This window comes from Silurus aristotelis (assembly GCF_946808225.1).
Source record: "Silurus aristotelis genome assembly, chromosome: 28".
Classification (NCBI taxonomy): domain Eukaryota; kingdom Metazoa; phylum Chordata; class Actinopteri; order Siluriformes; family Siluridae; genus Silurus; species Silurus aristotelis.
The window spans coordinates 12,129,808-12,146,406 of NC_139601.1; the positions used below are offsets into that span (position 1 = coordinate 12,129,808).

A 16,599-nucleotide genomic window follows, 5' to 3' on the forward strand; every position below is an offset into this window, starting at 1 on the left:
ACAAAACAGACACCTAAAAAAAAAGACCTCTAACATTTCTTTCGTCTCCTGAGAGTTTACTGATGAGCTCCCTCTCCCTGGCCAGGATGATGACATCCCAGTATAATACCAAGGCACACTTGGAGGAAGGGCATGTCATTGCCTAACAAGCTTAAGAAGGATGGACATCTGAGATCATATATTGGGGATAAAAGACATTCAAACCAGCTTTTACCAGTTTGGTATTACTCTGCAACAAATACTTCAACTAATCACTAATCATGATTTCTGTTTGTATTCAATGATGGAGGCTCTATCGTGTTTAATGTGGAAGGTAAAAGACACCCAGTAAATATCTTCTGTACCTGTGTGCACAATATCTCATAGGGTACCTGTTGCAAGAGGCAACTTTCGTCTGCAAATAAGATCCTTATATTCCTTGAAATGATCGATATACACCAAGGGAATAAATATCTGAGGGGATATATTAAAGAGTATACAATCTATTAAAGAAAATTAAAGCTGTCACATATTTGCAAAAAAAACAGTGACCATATCTAATTTTTTAGATATATTTTTTGTTCACAGAAATATGCCAGCTTGTGATGTGGTGCCTGAATGAAAGCACAGATCCAGCATCCCAGGTTCAACCCTAAATTCAGGTTGTGGTTTGTGTGTTTTGCGTGTTCTTTCTGGGTATCTGTGTCCACTTGGAAATTCTTTGGATATTCTGGTTTCCGCTCACTGCCCAAAAACATATTGGTGTGTGTGTGTGTGTGTGTGTGTGTGTGTGTGTGTGTGTGTGTGTGTGTGTGTGTGTGTGTGTGTGTGTGTGTGCGTGCGCGTGTGTGTGTGTGTGTGTGTGTGTGTGTGTGTGTGTGTGTGTTTGTGTGTGTGTGTGTGTGTGTGTGTGTGTGAAATGCCCAACAATGCAGACGTTTCCTGTCCTGTGTGAATGAGTTCCTGCTTTGGGAAATTTAAGATTGTTAACACATTGGCACTGGACCCGTTCTAGAACTACGCTTGTAATAACACTGTATGTTTTAACATGCTAGGTGTGTTTTAAATTGTGGTAAATGTTTATAAACTTTAACTGTGTTTTTAAGTTGAGTATTTAACTAATTGTCTTCACTGTAAGTCTAACAGCAAAAATTATGTAAAAAAAAATATATATTAATAATAAACACAGACCTAAACCATATGCAGCCCTTAATTACTGAGGTATTTTAACTTATCCAGAACTGATGAAACAGCTCTGATTCATATTAAAATGTCTTTAAGATTAAAACACTAGTCCAGACATCCAGCTACATACCGGATACACATGATTGATCAGTTATGTATAGGTTTCTAATAGGTAGGTCGTTATCTTAGAACAAAGATAGATGGGAAGCATTCAAATAAACAAATCTTATGAGTGTGATTTACCAGTAGGTGGCACTAGTTGATTTAAAAGCTTTAAAAAAAAAAGACTAAATAACATTTAAATACTAAGACCAACACATGATAAAATACAAAAACTTTCTTTATGTTTTTTTTTCTTACTCAAAAAGCAATATCACACTGATTCTCTGTATATATTGCACATCGATACATGACAAATAACAAGATTCTAAAAAGAAAAATCTAAAAAGATATAAAAATTAAAAACAATTTTAAAATTGACATTAATATATCAACTATAATTTCTTTTTTAAAGTATTCTTTCCTTTGCTATCAATTCCCTATGATAAAATAAAAATAGGTGCATTTTTTAATAAGCAACTGCTATCAACTGCATCCAGCCACGAATGTCTGGTAATGAAACATAAATGAAATAAATTGACAAACTGTGTATGTACTGCTGCAGTGTAAAAGACTCTTTGCTGTATATTGCAAATATGCCTAAAAGCTGCATATTGATAATTACATTTTATCCTTCTGAGTCACCTCTTTTATGCAATCCAATTTTTTTCTTCTAGATTTGTATGAATATACTGAAATACAGTAGACACATGCAGATACTTTAACTGAACTAGTAACAGTACAAAATTCAAGTAACTAAGAACTACTCAGGAAGTACATGTAACTTCCTAATAACGTATATGTGTGTACTCTATGCTTATAGATAGTACAGTATATAACCAAACAATAAGTGTAAAAAAGTGTATAATGTCCAAATATAGTAATATGATAATAATGCTGCTTAATGAATGAACAATTTACAATAAGCAAAAACACTCCTCATATATTGGATATGCACATTCTAAATTCTGTAATTATGCATGCATTTATTTCAAATTGTCATTTATTGGTACCCAGATGATGATGTACAGATACTACATACCCTACAAACTGTAGCTATTTTACTGTTTTTAGGCTGTAACTCACTGTAACTATGAGGCAGATGTTAAAGCAGGATAAACACTTAAATTAGGTGAAATACAAGAGGACGAAAGCAACAGAATTGGTCACACTGGTCTGACTGAGCGATTTTGGCACAGACCCTACAGCATTGCTTCATGTGTAGGGAGGAGAAAGGTCGGGGTTGCCAGATTGAACATGTTTCCCGTCCAGATCATGTTTGGGAAAAAACCTTACTCATGATGTAGGTATTGCTCTGAGTGGTTTTCAATGAATTTGGGGAACTAATAGGGGTAAAGGAGCCCCACGTAAAATATGATTTGCCACACTAGTGTTCCCCTTCACTTCCAGGTACCTACACTATATTTTAGTTAAACCACATTTAAACACATAAACACTTTTTTTATGTGTATCACCAGTTCCAATAAGATGCCAATCTTATTTCTGCTGAACGTGTCCCAAATAGCTAAAACAAAACGCAATTGAGCCATAACAGAAAATAAAAGCTTAAAGTCAATAGGAATGAGTAACAGATTTTAAATGAATCAGAATCGATTTGACCGTTCATGCAGATAAAATGTTTTATCATTGATGTCATGAAGCATAATGTAGGGAGATGATTATTTAGAATTTAAAGACGTTATTTAGGCTTCCTGCAACATGAAGTTTTCCAGCACAGGAAAACACACTTCAGAATTAAGAACATAACGCATCCCAGTTGCTCAAGACACATTTTCCCATCACCCCACCTCGCTGTACTCCACAATGTATTCATCTGCCAGTTACCAGCCAACATTCAGCTTTCACATATGATGCAACATCTTTCAACCAGGAAGGGTGAAGACTAAAGCTGCGTTCACACCTACTGTGCAGTGATTCGCAGCAACAAAGCGACTGGAGATCTTTCGTTTTTAATAAGAGCCGGTGACTTCCGGCAACATCAGCGGCAGTGACCGTTGGTGATTAGCTCTGGGAGTGTTGAGTGACGCCACAAAGTTAAGAAAAGTTTAACTTTATGCAAAAATGGTACGACAACTACCCAGCATCTGTGACAGAACACACGTGACAGTCTTGCGCTTGTGCCACACATTGCTTCTCCTTCATCTTGTATGACATCGTGTATATATGCATTGGTGAATTGTATATATAAATATGTTGTGAGAATTGGATTGCTGGTTGCACCACACAGTGAAAAATGTCTACATAGTACAGTGACTGTTGATTTGCAGTGATTAAATCGCAGCATGTGTGAATGTAGAATAGCACATGCTTTGTCCAAGACACTTGAAGTCAGCTAACCACATCTTTTTAAACTGCTTCATCATAGGAAAAAGCACTAGCTAGCCTCTTCCGCATGCAGGAGTTTACAGAAAACCACGATTGGGTAGTGTTGATATAAATGAGTCAGCATCTGAACTTGTGATCTCCTGACAATAACATGATAATTTTTCTGATCTGCTATTCAGGAGACTGCATGCGTCATTTGTTGTCTGATAGAGAGAACGAACAAATGAATAAATGAATGAATGAATTAAAAAGATGCTTGTAAAGGACTGACTATTTATAGCTGTTTAAAGTAAGTGTTAACAGGAAGTAACATGTCTCTCAGCCCTTACACAGTCCTCATCACAACACCTCGTTGTTGAGCATTTTTCATTCACACACACACACACACACACACACACACACACACACACACACACACACACACACACACACCACTTTACCAAGGTGTTTTTCGCCCTTTAGAATATTAAGATAGATAGATAGATAGATAGATAGATAGATAGATAGATAGATAGATAGATAGATAGATAGATAGATAGATAGATAGATAGATAGATAGATAGATAGATAGATAGATAGATAGATAGCAACTAGTTTGTCTGTCTGTCTGTCTGTCTGTCTGTCTGTCTGTCTGTCTGTCTGTCAGTCTGTCTGTCTGCCTGTCTGCCTGTCTGTTTGTTTTAATCATTACATATTACTGGCTTTTTATAAGTTACCGTTGTCTGGGCTAATAATTATTGAATATTAGTTTAAATTTTTTTTTTTTATTATTTTTTTATGAAAAGTGTGTGTGCCCTGTACACATGTAACATATATGCTCAGCCGGGCAATACTGTTAATGCCCCCCTTTGCCCTCCCTCATGAATGAATAAAACGCTAGAACCGCCCCTGAAGGGGTTGAATGCTGGACCCAATCTGGCAACGCGCACAGAAAGCACAGCTCTCAGCATCAGAGCAGCGGCAGCACCTGCCATCGGACGATAAAACCGCAGCATTTCAGCCGGAAAAAAAAAAAAAAGAAAAGAAAAAGTTATCGAGGAAGGGTTCGAACCGCCAACACGGACTGTTACACGGTGAACGGAGGTGGAGGAACACCGGTGTGGAGCCACAGCGCGAAAGACGAGAGCGCAGAGAAGAGAGGACACGTTCAACGCACACACGCAGGTGAGCGATTGTTTTACTGAACACTCACACGCTGGCGTGTGCGCGTGTGTGCGCCCGCGTGCGTGTCAACTTTCGCAAAAGTTTTCGAAGTTATAAAATAAGCATGGACTAATCCCCACTTTAAATCTGAAAATAATAAGAAACCCCCCCAATGATTATTCGATTGTATTCAGTGTGTTAGGTTTGCAGATCCAGACACACCTGGGTGGGATTAGTACTTGCTCAGGTGTAGCTCACTACTTTAAGGACTGATTGCACATTTGCCTTAAAATTTTATTTTATAATAAGTTGATTAATGAATGCTTTATCCCAGCATTGTATGTCTCCTGTGACTCAGCAGTTTACAGATCCACACCATGGTTATAACCCTGAAGTAAATCAGTAAGAGCTTTATCTATACACCATCAGGACATTGCACTGGGACCATTCCAATAGGCTCGACAAAAGTCTCGAAAAAAAACTTATCAGCAATGTTCGTCTTAGAAATCATTCACCCGCTGCCTATCAGCCAGGAGTGGTCTCAGCGGGTAACCTTCCCTGTAATTGATCAGGGGGTTTTGAGTTCAAATCCCTGAACTATCAGAAAGCCACTGTTGGGCCTTTTCCAAAGACCTTTAACCCTCAGATTTCAACAAGGCTCAACATAAATAGAGATTGTGCATATGAATATTTGATTGCTCACAAGCATCTATTCACATACATAAAATTTGATCTCTGTTTAAAATGAAAGCAAAAAAATGTTTTTTTCCAAAGTTGTGGTTTAATATTCACTCGGCTTTGCAACACACAGTGCATACATGCTTCATTCTGTTTATTCATTCACAAAGGATTTTGCAGTGGCTTTTTTTGTTTAGTTTTGATTTCTTTTCCAGGAAGTGACGTAATGCAAATTTATCGATCTCTTTTATTCGCCCCACGAAGCTCTTCCTATATAGGGTGATATAGTTTCGATTTGTTTTTTTAAACATTCTGAATCGATATAAGTAGCGAAAGAAATCGTTTTAATAGAAGTTTGGTCTCTTAAAAAAAATATCTACTTCTAATATTTGAATGCAGATGAATATGAAAGAATAAAGAATATATTTTATATTAATGCATAAGAGCTGCGAATTTTGATGCCGTTCATGTCGGATGAAAGGGACATGACCGTGTTTTTGTTCTTGCATAAAATGTGACTCATTTACTGGCAAAGGTGACTTCTCAACCAATATCATAAGGCAGACACGGTGAGTACTGCTTGGAACGGTGCTTCGATGATCCCAACGCTGTGGCGATTTATTTTTCTTTAAACGTAATCTCAAATGACGCTTTTTTTGGGAAAATTGTGTTTCGAACGTCACACATTTATTAGTGCGAATACGTTATAGTGTTGGGTTCATATTAGATGTAAGAATCAAGTTCTAATTTTAAACAGTAGGCCGAAATAAATTGATTATGGTTGTTTTGCAAACTGGTTTTTGTGGGCCGTGTGTGTGTGTGTGTGTGTGTGTGTGTGTGTGTGTGTGTGTATATGTGCGTGTTAAATGAGCTAGCCTATGCCGCCCTACACACACACACACACACACACACACACACACACACACACACACACACACACACACACTCACTTGCTTTTATCAGTTTCTGATAATGTGATACGATTTTGAACATGCCTGTAATAAACGGCAATAAACATTCCAAACCACAGCAGAACCAAAAGAGCCATTACACTATTTAAAGAAATTTCCCCCATCCAAAAAAAATTATAATAATTGTGATGTTGAATTGTGCAACCAACAAATGAATCAGTTCATTGCACTGAATGACATTTATATATCCAAGGTCATTACTCATATAGAAGTATTTCAACTTTTACCAGGATTAATAGTAAGTGCTTTTATAGGTTAGATCCTGAATATAACCTCTGTGTAACTTTATATAACATGATGATATTATGAAATACAGTTAGTAAATTACTTAAATTGCACGTGTCATCAGGACATTATGTGTGTGGTTTTGTGTGTGTGGATTTTGGGTGAAATGGCGGCATTTTGTTTAGGTTTATTATGATACATTATGTTGAAATTGACGGCAAGATACGTTGAAAACAAGTCCCGTTTTTACAAAAGTATCATGTACATTTACACACACACAATTGCTCTAATTTTATTTTTAAATCCGAATGTAGACAAAAAAATCAGTGAGCATGTGCAAGTAGTGTTTAGTTAATGCATATAATACATTATAATATAATATTTTATACAAACAACATCTAAATCTATCTATCTATCTATCTATCTATCTATCTATCTATCTATCTATCTATCTATCTATCTATCTATCTATCTATCTATCTATCTATCTATCTGTGTATATATATATATATATATATATATGTGTGTGTGTGTGTGTGTGTGTGTGTGTGTGTATGTGTGTGTGTGTGTGTGTGTAATGCTTTAGAATTTAGCATAGTATATGCTTGTATATAGTAGTATTCCTAACTCTATCTATCTATCTATCTATCTATCTATCTGTCTGTCTGTCTGTCTGTCTGTCTGTCTGTCTGTCTGTTTGCTTACATTATTTCCTTTGTTTTATCTATCATTCATTGTTTAAACCTAAAAATTGGAAACATCTGTACACTTTATTATTGTTATTATATATTGGTCAATAAGAAACATTGATTGCTGCAAAAAACCTTTGCCAAGGCATAAGTGATTTCATCGTGATTAATTTGTAGCTTGTAGATGTAATAGGTTGATTTGGGTTTATGAACGTAACCAGTGCTAGGATCTGTGTGTGTGTGTGTGTGTGTGTGTGTGTGTGTGTGTGTGTGTGTGTTGTCTGTGAATGAGATGGTTTGAAATTAGACGTTTTATATAATTGACTTAATACGTGATGGACTTTGCCCCGTTGTTATAAATGTGCAAGCGAAGTGATCTGATCGAAGTAGTGTTTACATTCGGTCTCATTCTAGTACAAAACCAGCAGTAAAAAACAAACCTTCATTTGCTTGCATCGCTTGCGTCAGCGTCTTTTTTATTTTTATTTTACTTATTTAAAAATTTTCAATACATGCAGGTTAAATGGCGGCGTGTGGGTTGTGTCGGTTGTGACTCCTCAGTAGTGGCCTTTGTTATAAATAAGAGTTTCATGATGCGGTTATAGTTTGTAGTTCAGATCTTTTCGATTGTAACACACTTTCCTCAACGCATCAGCGAAATGACATTTATTTATAACCTTTTATATACCTTTTATTCAGTTATAACCTTGGAATTTGGTGCACACAATATTATTATTGCAAACTTGCAAATTTCGAAATCCATTTTGCGTTTGTGTTACAAAGCTAAACTTGGTCCTTTTGAAGGCAGCCTCCAAAGGTGATCTCCGCACAGATTTCGCCCTGAACCAAAAATCTGTTTTATGCCGAATGTTTGGCTGAAATGTCGCAGATGTGGTGATATTACATCGCCCTCATCGTGGTTTCAGTAGTCACTGTGTTATTGTGAATTTAAGTGTCATTGTGCACTTACATTTCATCAGGGTTTCTTTAAAAGTAAATATGGCAAACGTTAGTGCATGTAAATACATATTCGATTAAAAATGTAGTGTATTTAGCATTCACAAAACCTTGCTCCTGAAATGTCTTTCAAACCTCAGCATTAAATTGTTTCATTTGGTGTATTTAATATAAGCTGAACAATGGAACTTGTGTAGCAGGAACACGCTCGAGCCATTTCAGTAGTACGCTGTGTTCACTAAATGAGTGCTATATCATCCCATAATAAAATGTTATAAGCTTTGAAGACCAAAATGACCTACTTGGCGAAGTTTTTTTTTTTTTCTTACATTTTCCAAAAGGTTTTTTGCTTCTGTCAGCAGTTTGTTACAATCAAACATGCATGTGCAATTCAGGTTGCAAGATTTTATTTAAGTAAACCGTTTCTAATCAATGAAATAATATTTTATGTTATTATATAATTCAGTAATTAGATAATATTTAGTATTTTATTTGTTTTTGTGAAAAAGAGCATCAGCTACATGTACAAGATACAACCACAGTTACATTTTCAGCTACAGGTTTCATATGAAAGTGCTAGACACCATAGGAAATGGCAGGTATTTGTTTGTTTACAGCTTCAAGCGACCCGAAATATGTTTCCTGTTTACTTGCAGTCTATTGATAGTTAATATCATTTTATTTGTTGTTGTATCAACTGGCATCTATAATATAGTAATAATAATATTATAATATATTCTATTAATCCAGAAATTAGCTGACAAAAATATGCATAGAAAAAAATAAAAAATAATAACTGATAATAATAATAATAATATTATTATTATTATAGTAAAAATACCACAAATATAACAGTTTATATTTATCTCATGACCGAATTAAAATGAATTCAAGTGAATTAAAAATGAAAAAAAAAAAAAAAAAGCAATTGTACCGAATAAAATCCATCCTCACTATAGTTTAATTACATACGCTATGAAGCTACGGTGTCGCAACTTGCTCATAAAAAAGATTTTCGGATAAGTGCCGATGTGCTCGTGTGGTGTGTGGTTTCCATTCAGCGTTTGAATTTTTTTCCTTTTTGGGTTTTGAAGCATGACTCAATTTGGAGATAGATTCAAATATCAGTAAAAAGATCTTCGGTTAAGTGTGTCTGTGTGTGTTGTGGGGGGTTGAGTAGGTGTATATGGCTTCATGTGTTAAAATATGTCATATATATCTGAGATTTGAAACACGTTTTATCCAGCTGAGATGAAATTTCGAACACATTTGATCCGTTCTGTGTGCCTAGCGTGCATGTTTGGGGTTTTCTTTCTAGAGTTCATCACATTGGTAACGCATGTCACTCAATGTTGATTGAATACAATTTTTTTTATAATTAAGCATATACACTCCCGTTATTATTAAGTAGGGATGCAAAGTATTTCTTTTTCGAAGTTTCCGAACCCCGTCATGGCGTCAGGATTAAAAACAGTGGCCAGACTATTCAAAGTGATTTGAACACCGGATGACCTGAACACCTGTTGCTTTTTAAAGCACTTCCTATTTCTATACATTCATTTGCTACAAGTGGGCTTATATGAAATACGACATATCCTCCTAGCCTTGTCTTATCACAGATGGTAGGATTTGGAAGAGATTGCTATATCTGTCATCATGATAACATACGTTACACTATTGTATGTTTTTTTATGTTTTTTTTTCAACACATGCAGTATATGTGGTTCCTATTTTAATTGGCAAAGAACATGTTTGTGAATATCAACATTAAAAATACAGCAATGTTTCTCTATCTTATCTTTCACCATTGCTTTGTTTTGAAAGTTTCTCTTCACTTGTTCTAAGCACTTGACAACATATCATTTTATATATTATAAATAATTTTAACGTTTCTCCCCGCTGAAGCATTTAGAGTCTATATAGAGTCATATCTAGAGTGGTGTATTGTGCGTTAAAAACACATCATTGGATTGAATTGGAGAAATATGTCGATTCTACAATACAATATTGAGCTCATGTTTCAGGTCAGGTTTTGAAATGTTTGCCGTCTACACTGGCATTTTTGAACGTTCTCCAAAAATTGCTCCACACACTAAAAATCCCCATGCCTAAAATCCGCATGCCTAAAATCGCAAGAAGCGTTGCATTGTGCCATTTCCGTCAGCTATTTATTTACTTTGCATCTCTTTGTAAAAAATGCAGTCTTAAGTGGTGAAGTTTAACAACGCGATTAAACTGGAAAGCAGACACAACTGCAGCGCAATGTCGTTCACCATCTTGTTTGTTTAGAGCTGAATCAGTCACGTGACTCAAAATACGTCATTGTTTTTGAATATCTTCGCTTTCTCCGTCCCAACTGTATACAATGGTAGAACGCGTTTGAAAAGCTCCTTCTCGGTGTGCAAGGAAGGCCAGAACATAAAGAAGAAGATGCCATTTCATTAGGTTGGTTATCAAAGTGCCTCATCTTGACACCGAGCCCACTGGGACAGGGAACTGATTTGATGATGTTTGCTTACCGAATTGTGCATAACGTTTCATAAGTGCATACGATGCATCCTCAACAGCCTGACATTTGTACAGAATTGTCGGAAATGATAGTAAACACTTAGGGAATGTCATCTACATCATTCAGCGAGCTGACCTTTCTCAGAGTGTTTGGACAGGAACAGCATGGCCACATGGTTTTGGTCAGCACTGTAAATCCCCTGCTGAGCGTCCCTCCTTTTTCCTGTCCACCTCGAGGAACGAGGGAAGAGCCCTTCTCTGGTACGATAGGTTTGAGGCCTCTCTGACTCGCATAAGCCCCTTCCTCATCCGCTGAGGAAGCTGAGGAAGCGCTTGAAACCTCAAGAGGGACATCAGCCGTTAACTCAATGCCTATTAAAAGCAATTGGGGGAAAGTTCACGTCCTCAGATATTGTGCAAGAGCAAATTCCCAAGGAGCTACACAATAAAGATCGTGGTGTCCGACACACATTCGCCAGAAAACGCTATTTGCGGCGGATTAAGGTTTGTTGAGAATGTTCAGGTAAACAATTGATCCACATCCGTCCCGAGTTATGTACTTGTGTGCGTTTTAATGTTTTCACCAGGACTTCAGATCCCAAACCATGAGATCATGATTAGTCATGTGCTGGAACGATGGAGGAGTTGCTACGTACTTGCGCGTGTGAGTGTGTGTGTTGTGTGTTTTGCTTTGTGATCAAGGGCTGGCGAAAGAAATCGCTCAGGATCATTTGCCTGAATTGCAGGCTGCAAATCTCCAGTCAGCTGTTGTACATGTGCAACATTTGTGCACGTGAACAATTGTGCAGACTTTTTTTGTTGTTGTTGTTGTTTTTGTTTTGTTAATTGATGGGTATAATTTTCTTGAGTCTTGAGCAGGAGACCTGCATTTTGTTGACATATTTTGTGAGAAAAAAGCACCACAAAAAGTTAAGAAAAAAACTGAATAAAAATGTTATCAAACGTTTACAAGTAGCATAAGCTGTATTCGTTAATTGCTAGTATCCAGCCGCCTCTTATTCTCAGCTATACTCATTAGACGAATTATGTGAAGTTGGTGGAATGATCCGGAACAAGTGTGCAGCAGCAAAGTTAATAACTTGTACGTATGTATTTCCATTACATAACTGTATCATGATGCACAATATGATCTGAATAAAGTATTCTTTTTTTTAATGTATTGTTGTTCAAGGTTAAAATAAGTAAATGTTTAAGTTATTGTTTTTGTTGTTTTTCAATCTGGGTGGAGCTTCTGACGAATTCTTTCGGGCATTATAGGAGTGGTGTCTGTAAAATAATGATGCATGCAATGCTCCGTCAAACCGGACAAAAAATACGAAACCACGTATATATACCACAAACACAATACTTTACCACGCAACACTCTTTATGCTAAATGAGACGGATTTTATTAGGTATGGATGCTGAATAAAAATTCCACCTGAGTATCTTAAATCTTATCTATCTATCTTATCTTAAATAGAAATTCAGTGTATTCATCAGCATCAGTCCTGGGTCTTTAATAACATGATACTGTATGCTGCATTGCCTTTTCTTTGCCAATGTGGATATGTGTTTTCATTTTAAAAATTCATTTCAGTGTTAGGGTAACATTTCTTTAAATTGTCTCTGTCAGACAGATAGAGATCAAATGGGCATCACAATACTAAATACCCAGGTCTTAATCAGCTCTACATCATGTTTTAGAAAAACAACTCTACATGGGCTTAGAGGTAGCACATATGATTTAGGGCTACTGTATTAATTTTACTGTAGTTGTTGCGTAATAACAAAAGCAGAACTAGAGCAGAAAAAAGAAATCTGACACGCCATCTCATACAGCTACTATCAGTCATTAAGACTGTCATGATCATAGGATCAGAGGTCAAGACCTCAGCAATGACACTGAAATGTCACAGTGCAGAGAAAGCAACTTATTACGTCAGCTTTACTATTATAAACGTATCCCGAGGAAGAAGTGATCCGTCCAGATTTCCGTAAAGAGAAGTGGAAAGCAGAAAACCAGCAAGTGAAGCAACAGGAAGTCATCTGGCTAGCCGAACACCTCACAGCAGAACCACATGATGGTTAGCTGTCTGCACTTTTGCTGATGCCATGAAGAGTAAAAACTCAAGTTCCTGTTCAATTTGGCAGAACCACAGAAATAGCCACTCACCCAGTTGCCAAAAGTTGTCCTAAGTGATTACGCATCTCAGTGTCGCAGAGAAACTCAATTAGCTTGGGGCTCAAAGGTTTACATTTTGGGGTAAGTACGACTTTTAGATTTGTATTGGGGTTTTTTTGGGGTGGTTTTTAAAAAATTATTGTTATTATTTTATTATTATTTGTATTTTTGTTTTGTTTTATTTGTGGTCGGTTTCTCATTCTGACTCTGGTCCTTGAAATGATGCTTTAGTTACAAATTTCAGTTCCAGTTCTTAAAAAGCTGATAATCGCCGCCACCATGATGCAACCACGTTCATAATTTTCATCATAATGAGCGGCTGATCATCCTAATGTTCCACATGGCTTTCGAATGTAATCACAGGCACCTTATTTAGATTTTTGTTTGGACTTTCATTTTATGGTTTTTTTTTACTTTCCTTTGTTCAGCCTATAAGTATATTGTTCTGAAACACATTTACTGGTCATGTGTTGTATAATACCAACATAAGAATTTCAATTTTGATGATCCATGAGCTGAATCCAGTTTTAATCCATCATAGTATAATAATTACTCACAATTAGAAAATAAGGATTTTTAACAAATGTAACATTACATTTTTAAAGATATATTTTATACTCATTAACTTTTATATTGTAAAAAGAGTCTGAACGAGTGCTTTATTAAAGTTGAGTGCTCTCGCAAATGGTGACGCAGCTGCTGTAAGTACTGTGAGCAAAGATTCATTTTACAGCTGAGATTAAACAATGCAAGAATGAACTAAAAGACATATATGTGGTGTACATGTGTACAAATTAGAGTGTGGCAAAGAGATTCAGATCCTTTTTTTTCCAGTGAAAACTACATTGTTTCCTATCTAATATTTATCATTTTTTTTGTAAGAATGTTAACATCTAGGAGATGAAAAAGATTTGCAGTTGTTGTTTTGTTTTTTTTGTTTTTTTACCATAAATGTACGTTGTAAAATATTGTTGTTTTTATTGTTTTAGTGAAAACAATAAAAAACCATTCATAGTCAAATAATAAATAATACAATGTAAATATAATAACAATGATAATAATAATATAAATTATGTAAAACTCTGTACTGTTGCATATGTAAATAACGCCGTGCACAAAGTCGTGTTTGATCCCTGAAACTGACAAAAAAATGCCATGACAGAAAGTGTTTTTTAATCATCCCGCATTTATTTATCAGTATCATTTAACCCGTAAATGCACCGATGCCATCATAGCCGTGATGCCGTGTTCCTTATCCCTCGTCTACTCAGAGATTTTCTAATCATCCTCATGATAATGTCAAGAGACATTTAACTTGTCTTATTTATATTTTACTGATATGCTGATAAGAAAGCTTACTAAGCTCGAGAGTGCCTGTTTCCTGATTTTTATATGTCGGACTCATCAAAAAGGTCTAAAAATGACTGATTCATTTCAAAACATGGAAGTAAGATGTTTCTATCCAGCAGTTTTGCATATGAACATCAGCAGGTTTGTTTAAAAATGTTTTATTCTGATTGTAATTTTGCCAGCCATATCAAAACCCATTTAATTGAAAGCTAAAAAGTGAGTAAAAAAGAGAAATCTGCTTTAGGAGTTCCCCGGTAAGGAGCGACGTTTTTTTGAATCAGACCAAAAAAGAAATCAGAGTTCACGTGTGCCGGGCTAGACAAATCCATGCCAAACTAAATGTGGTTTTAAGCATGTGTATTCTAATTGCTGCATCAAAGTTACAAATGTATGCCTAGTAAGTTCAGTACTAGCCGTGTGGGTGGCGTGACAGCTTTATTGTCTGGCTTTAGTCTCAAAACGAGAGGGCACGGCAGAGACAACAGCGCAGGGGAAGAGTTTTCTGCCACTCACGCTGGCACTGATGTCAGGAAGTCACATTTCTCTTTCTGCAGCTCGCTATGACAAAGCCTCGAGGTCATGGCCTTTTCTGATGAAAGTGTTGCACCAAGAGCGGTACTCTATAATCGTAAGTCGCGCTCTCTGTTTTTCTGAGAAACCTCTCTTTTTTTCTTTTCGGTCGGAGTGCATTCAATAAGAGTCAGTATGGAAAAAAAAAACACTTTGATTTGTACGTATGTGCATGCAAACAATTTGGGCACACAAAGGTGGCCACAAAGGTTTTAACCTCTACCTTACCCAGTCCCACCCACTGCCTACCAGCAAGCAGTAAACAAAAAAATGGAGAAATAAACATGTAAATGAAAAAAAAAAAAAAAGAAGAAGAAAGAAAGAAAGCAATACCATGCTAAATTGTGTCTGTTGGTTAACCTAAACAAATACAAACAAGAGGTAGAATGGAAAAAAGAGACGAGTTAAAATTACATCAATGAGCCCAATGTTTGTGCACAGTTATTGTAAGAATTTAGACAGAAATGATTCGTCATGATCAGGTTATGTACTTTGTTCCAGATCATATGACAAAACATGTCAAACATATAAAACATGTGCCTGACATTGTCTGTATCCAGCCACCAGTACATCTATGTCTTCTGACTACTAGTAATAATAGTCTCAGCCTGTTATATTTGTATTGTGCAATGCAGAAATGCACAGCAATTAAAGGAGTCGAGTTGTTGTTTAGCAATGTACATTTCTCGGCGAGAATACTGTTCACATTTTTACGGTGGTATCTTTTGAGAAATTCCACCAGGAAAGACCGGTGTGCTTATCGTTTGACTGACGAATGTGTAGATGTTGCTGAATGTCGTCAGGCTGGTTCTTCTTCTTGTGCAGTCTCAATTGCTGCTTTCCACGAGACACGGAGTCATCCGTGATAAGTAGCGTGATTCTCAGCCACGGACGCACATTCACACGGTTTCTGAATTATGACAGTTTGGTAAGTGAAACTTTATTCCGAAGATTTTTAGCCAAAATATGTTTTTGTTTAGTGCATGAAGGTAAATAGGTGTCTAGTGACTATCAGAGGAAAAAAATGTTTTGTTAGTGGTTTGGGCATGCAGCACTGCTGACAGATTCAAGTGCTTGATCTTTTTTTATATATATTTATATTTGGACAGCGAGACTTAGAGGTGAGGCAATTGAATTCAGGCATATACAAGCCTTTAAAGAAGCCAACATTCATAAACATCCAAGACTGAAACGTTTCCATAAACTGACCGGAAAGAACTGTAATATAATCATAAAAATAAATGGTGGAGGCACAATGAAACACACAAAATAAGCACACACTCACAAAGGTATTGGAATGAATCGCTACTGAACTACTGCAGCTCGGTAATACTACACACACTACACTCTTGAAGTGGTGCACAAGAACAGCTACCTTTCATTAATATGTTCACCTTATTTTTTTTTTACTAATAAATAACTATATTCCCAAAAAAATTGTTTGCATAATCTAAACAACTTCTGGAAATTATTCCTCAGTTTCTTTGACAGACAAACCGTTCACGACTTTTCAGAATTAGAGTTGGAGTAGTAAAAACAAATGACACTACAGATCAGTAACTCAGCTTTTCACCTATTTCTGTAGTGCTGTGGGTATGTGCATGGAGGGTCATCATATACACTCAGACATAAATCTGTTATGGATTCACACAGGAATGCAGCTAGTCAATGAAAAACTGATATATAGCACTATTTGCATGACCTGGTTGTTTTA

The 16,599-nt window shown here is 36.2% G+C and overlaps 1 protein-coding gene across 3 annotated transcripts in view; it reads left to right on the forward strand.

Moving 5' to 3' along the window:
• The first annotated feature begins 3,201 nt into the window (after window positions 1-3,201).
• Window positions 3,202-16,599, forward strand: part of pparg (peroxisome proliferator-activated receptor gamma) — a 32,378-nt gene continuing 18,980 nt past the window's right edge. The window contains exons 1-2 of one of the 3 annotated variants that reach the window (XM_083534165.1): window positions 3,202-3,348; window positions 4,490-4,773. The gene's annotated coding sequence lies outside the window, so the exon portion shown is untranslated. Of the gene's footprint in view, window positions 3,349-4,489; window positions 4,774-12,794; window positions 13,047-15,674; window positions 15,814-16,599 lie in introns of those variants that run through there. The other 2 variants (XM_083534167.1, XM_083534166.1) reach the window with 2 other exon arrangements.